Genomic DNA, 7,991 nt, shown 5'->3' on the forward strand with positions numbered 1-7,991 from the left:
GGTCACAGTGAGAAGTCTGTTATTAGCTTGATGGGTTTTTCTTTGTAGGTTAGTTTTCCTTTCATCTTTCAGTTTGTAGAATTTTTTTTCTTATTTTGACTTTGGCCAGGTTGATGACTTTGTGCCTTGCTGATATTCTATTTGCTATAAATATTTCTGATATTGGATTATCATCTTGTATCTGGACATCTGAATCTCTGGTGATACCAGGGAATTTCTCCTCAATGATTCTTTTTAATAGGTTTTCCATGATTTTGCTTTTTCTTCTCCCTCTAGGATACCTGTAAGTTGTATTTTGACTCATTTCATGCAGTCCCATATTTCTCTGAGTGATTCTTCATTCTTCTTTATTCTTTTTTCTTGCATCTTTGACTGACTGGGTTAGTTCAAAAAGCATATTTTCAAGCTCTCAGATTGTTTATTCTGCTAGGTTTAGCCTGTTATTGAAGATTTTTTGCTGTATTTTGTAATTCTATAAATAACTCTAAAATGATTATTCACTGGAATTGCAAGTGCTAACACTTCTAGAAAAATATATGAAAAAATATTTTATACAAATTAAATACTATTAATTAACCTGATTTTTCTGTTGATTGGGATTGTATCACTGCTATTTGATTGGGAAAGGTACACAGATTTCCTATTTCCAGATACTAGAATTTTACGGGATTATACTTTAAGAACTTCCAGCATGGAGGCTGAAAGTAAATATAAACAGGTAACTTTTAGATATCTTAAATGTACTTACTATGTTCTTACATAATGAATTAATTAGTGAGACACATTTTATTTTTATAATTATAGATTCATGTTTAGATTAATAGCTTATATCTTGAAATGGCCTGGAAACATTATTTGGAAAGACAATATACTTCATCATCAGATAGACCTGTTTGAATCACAATACTTTTACTTCATGGCTCAGTGATCATCAGTACATTATACAATCTCAGTAAGCCTTGGTTTCCTTGCCTGTAAAAGGCAGATACACCTTTTTAGATGCATATTTTATAGTTTTTTATAGAGATCTAATTTAATTAATGTGTGTATATTGTTAAGAACAAGGCAATTACTCAGAAAATTGTTAGAATGTCAATAAGAATGATAATAGAAATAGTTATGTTATTATTTTAATCACTGCCACACTGGATAAAAGAAAATTCTTCTTGCCATACCTCTCAAGAAAGGACATTAGAGAGAAAGAATCCTTGATGGTAGAAAAGTGAACACATAGTGTCTTAATAAGCTTTCATCAGAACTGAGCCATTAGAAGATCAAACAAGGAAAAAACTACTTCTAACCTATGACATACAGAGAAATTCTTCCTTCACTAAGTAGAAAATCTAGTTTTATAAGAACAGGAATGTGAAGAGAAATGTTAGAAGAGAAAAGTAGAGGTTGAACTGCTTATAATCAATCCACTTACAAGAAAAAAGGATAAAAGGGTATATTTCTAATTATTCATGTCCATTTCTAGAGTAATTCTACCCATTTTGCTTTAGTTCATAAAGCTTTTATAATATTACATGCTGCATGCAATGATGATCCTCATTGGTTATTTCTCTAGAGAAAACCTATCAGATACAAGAATATTATTCATTCCCTTTTTAAACACGAGTAAAGTGTGTCACACAATTACATAGGAAAGCTCCTAAAATGATCGAATTTGTGGATGTCATCTCTTCAACCAGTACAATTGGGTCTCAGTCAAAATTTTAATTCTCATCTCACTGAATGTTGTTAAAACATACACTACATAAAACATAAAGAATAACTCTAATAACACCTTGCATACAGTATCCAGAGTTTCTTCAGAGACCACAAGTATTACTAATTGCTATCACTTACAACTAGTGTAATAAAGCCCTACTTCTCAGACAACTTATTAGCATACACCAAAAAGAGAAAGGAAAACGATCTCTGAGAATCAAAATATATAGTGCAAATTAATACATACATTCTCCATTTACTGAATATTTGTTATATAGCAGTACTGTAAAACGTGCTTACATTTAAAGGAAAGATAAGGAAGGAATTATGTTTCTTGAGATCTTACAATCTTCCCTTTTCCTCATCATCCTTCCTGACACTCTTCAGACATGTTTAGCATTCCTGAGTTTTATCCATTCAACATCTAAAATATATCCTAGATCCTTTTGGTCTTTCTCCATATCTAGTAGTACTACCTTAACCCAAGGGACCATTATCTCTCTCCTTTAATTTAAATTACTGCAGTAGCCTTCCATTTGGCATCCCTCTTTAGCAATTGCTCTACTTCCATTCTCTGTTCAGCAATCACAGTAACGTTTCAAAAACAGAATAGATTTATTTTTGCTTGACCCAGTCTCCAAGGCTCTGCATTATCTGGTTCCTGTCGACATCTCTAGCTCATGATACTTTCTTTTTTGCTCATATGAGCATCCTAGACTACTTCCTTTCATTATTCAGGTCCCACTCAATTATGACCACCTCTGAATGACCTTCCTTGAACATGCTTTATAAGCCAGCTTTCTCACCTGTCCTGTCTAGTTACATAATCTCACATTACCTTGTTTTGGTTGCTCCACAACCCTTGTCACATTCTATAACACCTTATATATTTGTTTACTTACACATTGTCTATAGTCTCTCACTCCCAACACTCTATTCACTGAAACATAAGCTTTGTGAAGGTAGGGATATATCTTTTTAATAAACTAATAAATATTTTTAAACTTTCTTTTTTCATATTTGTTGTTTCATTTAATTTCCATATAGTCATACAAAATAGGTGTTTTGGCAGAGAGGAAAACAACTTCAGAGACATTTACTAATTTGTTCAAAGTCTCACAGATAATAAGTAATGGAGCTGAAATTTGAAGCCAGGTTGTTTAACTCCAAAGCCGAGGATATTTTCAATTGGTAATGCTGAAATTTGGTAGCTTGTTGTAAGCAAAGACATACTGTGAATTAATACTGAAGGAAGCAATAGATCAATCATAAGTAAGTGCTTCAGGCTGCTAGCAGGGTTCTGCTCCATGAAGCTATTCAGTGTCCCAGTGCTTTCTTTTTGTTTTGCCATTCTCTAGGGTGTTGTCCTCATTTACATGGTCCAACTTGGGTTTGAGTTCCAGTCAAAAATTCCATTTTTTCATCATCTTGATATCTTCTTTTAATTACAAATTTTCTCTCTGAGTTAAACCAGCACATGTTTGCAGAGAATATTTTTTCAATAGTTTTACTTCTTTATTTATGTATTTAGCATTCCACTAAGAGTACTAAAGTCATTCCTTTCAGAACTATCATCTTCTAAGTTATATTTGAGAGGTTTAAATTAGTCTGACTGTGTATAAGTCAGATCCTTATTGCTTTCTTCTAATGCTGAAGGATCTTCTAATTGCATTTTCTTTAAGTCCTGTAGTAATTCTTCAGAAAGATCTTCATCATAACGAGTTTTGAAATTAAGGTCACTGACACTAATAGAGCGACTTAGTTTTCTACACTTGAAAAAAAGATGTGTAAGAACGTTGAGCAAACTTTGGATCTTGAATATCAGGCATAAGTTCTGTTGGAAATGTAAATGAGGCTGGTAGACACTTGATGTCTTCTGTCCTTTCATATCTAGAAATTTTGGCTTGTAATCTGGTTAATTCTGATTCTTTAATAAGTAATGCTTCATTTGCAGCTTCAATTACTTCATTCCTGTCTTGGACTTGTTGATGCAAACTGCTTACAGTGTCCTGAGCTTCTTCTAATTCCAGTTTTGCCTTCTCTAATTGTTCATTTAGCTTCTGAACAGAAGTTTTTTGAGAGTCAGCAGAAATCTTCCACTTTGCATGGTTCTCTTGATGTGAAATCATCTCTATATGATAAGCTTCTTTAAGAGATTCTACTTCTGCTGACAATTTCTTGATTTATGCTTCTAAATGAGCTTCACGTACTTGAGAAGCCCCTGACTCTTCAGCTAAATAGTTTCCACGAGCTTCTTTTTCTTTAGAGAATTGATTTATATCTTCCAGTTCACTAGAGAGCCTTTCTCTCTGGGCTTGGACTTGCTGACGATGAACCTCCAGCAATTCTGTATGAGAATTCTGCATCTGCTCCCGAGTTAGCCTCAATTCCTGCTCCAAATCTATAGCCTCCTTGTACTGAGTGGCAATGTACTGTTCCTGCTCTTTCACAACACTCTCCATTTCTTTCATCTTTTGTTGTGTTCTTTCAGTTTCTTTATTCAGTTGACTTATCTCATGTTCATTTTGTAGGATTATAAACTTTTTTTCTCGAATCTGTTCTTTGGCATTTTCAATTTTTCATTCAAATTTTCTATCTGTTTGTTGCATTCTTTAATTTCCAATTCTGATTTCTCCAGAGTACCCTCTAATTTAATTATTTTTTGTTCCATTTCTCCTCTATGCTCACGAATGGTCACATCCAAATGTGTAACCTGAGCTGCTCTTTGCTTTAGCTCTCAATTTCTCTCCTTAAGTGCCTGATCCATTTCAAGGAGCTCTTGCTTTTTATCTTCAATCTCCATCTTGCATTCTCTAAGTTGAGCTGTTAGGTTCTTTATAGCAGTGTATTTTTCCTCTAATGATAACTGAGCCTTCTGCAGCACATCTCTCAATTCCTGGAGTTGTCTTAAAGTACTTTTTAATTCTCCATGAGCATTCTATAGTTCAGTCTCTAGTACTTCTCGTTTCTGCAAGGCTTCTGTTAGTTTAGTTTCATTATGGTGCTGTAACTTTTCTAACTCTTTCACACCATTTGTTTTCTTTTCTAATTCTTTCTTTGTCTGATCTAGGATCATATTTAATTGAGAAAGATGCAATTCTTTGTTTTTCCATCTTGTTTTAAGTGCATTATTTCTTTTTCCATTTTAGACAGGGCTTCTTTGTACTGATCCATCTCAAGCTTTACTTGCCTGGCAGAACTAGTAAGCTCAATAACTTTTTGCCTTTTCAAATCTGCTTCATGTGCAGCTGATTCACATTTCTCTTCCATTTTTCTCAGTTTTTCAGCGAACTTTCTCTTTGTTTTTGAAGCTCTTGTTACAATTTTGATACCTATTTTTCAAGTTTAGTTTGAATATCTTCTAGCTCTCCATTTCTAATTGTCTCTTGTTGCAATATTTGCTGCTGTTGCTGAAGAGTATGCTGTAGAATAACATTTTGCTCAGAGGTCTCTTGAAGACTGTGATTTTTTATCTTTAGCTCTTTCTGTAAACAATACACCTCTTCAGATTTCTTCTTTAGTTGTTTTTCAAACTTTTCCTTATTTCCTTCCAGTTGACTCAAATGCAAGGCAAGTTCTTCCTTACAAATGTCCAATGCTCTAGTTGTCTGACCTTGATTGTTTCTTCAGATACTTGGTTCTGTAACGCTTTCAAAGCTTCATCTTTCTTCATATTTTCCTTTTCCATTTCTCCTTTGCTTTCTGTCAAGAGTCTATCTAGTGATTCAAGATGATGTTGTTTGCACATTATATCTTGTTGCAACATGGACATAGTCTTCTCTTGTTCTTTAAACTGTTGGTCTTTTTTCTCTAGTTGAGCTTCAAGTCTTTCAATCTGCTTTTCTATTTCTTTATGCTGTTCAAGATGAATTTTCTTTGCTTTTTCAAAGACTAAACAAATTTTCTCATGCTCTGTATTGATATTGGTTTTTAGAATTCTTATGTTTTCATTTTTTTCCATGAGCTCCTATTCTAGCTCTGCATTTTTTGCAGCAATAGAGGAATAAGTGACTATTTTTTCTTCCAGTTGTTTCTCTAGAGTTAAAAGTTGAGAACATTTCTTTGTCATTTCACTTTCTAGTTTGCTAGAGTTCGAAGCTTTCTCTAGTAGCGCCTCTAGAATCAGCTGAAATTGACTAGTTCTGTGAGCCATGTTAACCTTCAAATCAGAATTTTCAGCTTCTATTTGTATCAGCTTAGTCCATAGTTATTCTATTCCTGTAGCAAGTCTTTGCCTCTCTCTTTCATATTGCTTGTTCACAGTATGTTGATTTTGATCTTTTATATTTTCTGCTACTTGATTGCCACCTAGTTTTACAGGTTCTTCTTCTAAACTATTTAATTTGCTACTTTCTTGGCTGTCATTACAAGTAATAAAACTCTGAGATAACTGACTTGCAGTGAGGTTTACATGAAGCTTTTGCATTTCTGCCTCTTTTATTGCAAGCTTAATCCTCAATTCCGAAATCACCAATTTATTTGCCTCCCAGCAGCCAATGCAATTGTCTTCCTTTTTGGGCAAACTACTCATCTGGTACTTAGAAAGAGATGATTTAAAACCAAATATTTCTCTTTTTAATGGCAACTTGGATATAAGTTTTTCGAAACTTCTCAGTTCTGCCCTTGAACTCTCAATTTCTTGTTGACACAAATCCAGTCACTCATTTTGTGCTGCAACACGGACCTTTAATTCTCGGTTCTCATTCATTAGAGAATTTTTTTTCTCTAAGTACTTCATCTTTGTCCTCTAACTCAGTCTGTAGTGCCAGAATACTTTGCCTAGATTCAGTTAATTGTGCCATGACTTCTGAATTTTTCAGTGCCATGATCCTTAATTTTTCTTTTCCATGGTTATTTTCTTCTTTTAACTACCTTAATTTCTCTTTCAGAATTTCAACCTCACTTTTATATAGACCACACTTTTCTTGTAGACTTTTATTTTCTTTTTCACAGTTAATCAGGTTTTTCTCTAATATTTCTTCTTCAGCTTGAACCTTTTCCAGTTTTTCAGCCACTTTTTCTTTATATTGTTGGAAAGCTTTACTTAGCTTTTCAGCATTATATAGTGCTTCATTTCTTTGTCATTCAGCTCTTTTTCCTTGTTTAGTTTGTTCAAATAAGTCCACCTTCAACTTTATACATTCCTCTTTGCATACCTGCAAGCTCTGTTCTTTTTCAATTACCATTTTCTGGCTCTGTTCTAATTTTTCTTCTGCCTCTCTCAAAACTTTATCTTGGGCTGCAACTTCTGCTTCTAAACTTATAATCTACTCTTCTAAGATTGGTACACTGGCTGCCTGCTGTTGAGCAGACTCAAGCATAGAAACTTTTGCTTCTGACTGTGTCAATTCAAAGTGGATAGATTCTATTTTAGTCATTAAAGAATGATTCTGTGTGACCAAACAAGCATTCTGTTGCCTAAGTTTATTAAGTTTCTCTCAAAGACTTTTAATGTCCTGTTCCACAGAGGTAAATTAAAAAGACATCTATCTTATCACTTGGCTTTTTTTTGAAAGTCAGTACTGCTACCAGACATTTTACAAACTTTTTTATAAGGTGAATAATTCAAAAGTCCAGGGTGGCTAGACTGAACAAGATCTTCCAAAATGGGCCCTTCAGATGTTGAGGGATTAGAGACATAATCAAATTTTTCACTTGGACTAACAATGGATAACTCTTCCCCTAAACTTTGCTAACTCCATTCTGTTATCTTCAGTTATGTCTTAAGGAAGCAACATTTATAAATAATTTATAAATAATTTATTAGGTTATGGTCCAGAAATGAGCAAGCTTTACGTATTCAATTTTTTTAATGGGAGAGGTCTTTCTCTAATGTGTTCAGTTTGTCTATCTGTTACTATTAATACTTAAAGTGCATAATTTCTTGGGATGCTATGATAAAATATATAAGTGTATTTTATCCCAGATCTCCAGGAGCTTATAGTCTACTATGAGCAAGACCAATATGGAATATTTTGAAGACATATAAAATAGAATTATATATTGACCAAAACTGAATAAATCATAAAAATAGCAAAAGCCATCTGTAATACTGATTGTTGAATATAGAAAGGCTAGTCATGCTATAACCTATACTATCAAGCTTTTTGAGACAGATTGGCAGCAAATCTTATGACATAAGTTTTTATTTTCTGTTTAACTCAGAGATAACCTGAAAACTTCTACTTCAGTTCTTATCATCGAGAACTTTTATAAGATATATAATTAATTCTGTAGCCTTAGTAAACAAAGTATACTACACATAACAAAATCTTTCCTTA

The 7,991-nt window shown here is 33.4% G+C and overlaps 1 pseudogene; it reads right to left on the reverse strand.

The window, feature by feature from the left end:
• Window positions 1-3,155: 3,155 nt before the first annotated feature.
• LOC105857815 (coiled-coil domain-containing protein 18 pseudogene) lies at window positions 3,156-7,449 on the reverse strand (annotated as a pseudogene).
• Between the last annotated feature and the right edge of the window lie 542 nt (window positions 7,450-7,991).

This window comes from Microcebus murinus, chromosome X (assembly GCF_040939455.1).
Source record: "Microcebus murinus isolate Inina chromosome X, M.murinus_Inina_mat1.0, whole genome shotgun sequence".
NCBI lineage: Eukaryota > Metazoa > Chordata > Mammalia > Primates > Cheirogaleidae > Microcebus > Microcebus murinus.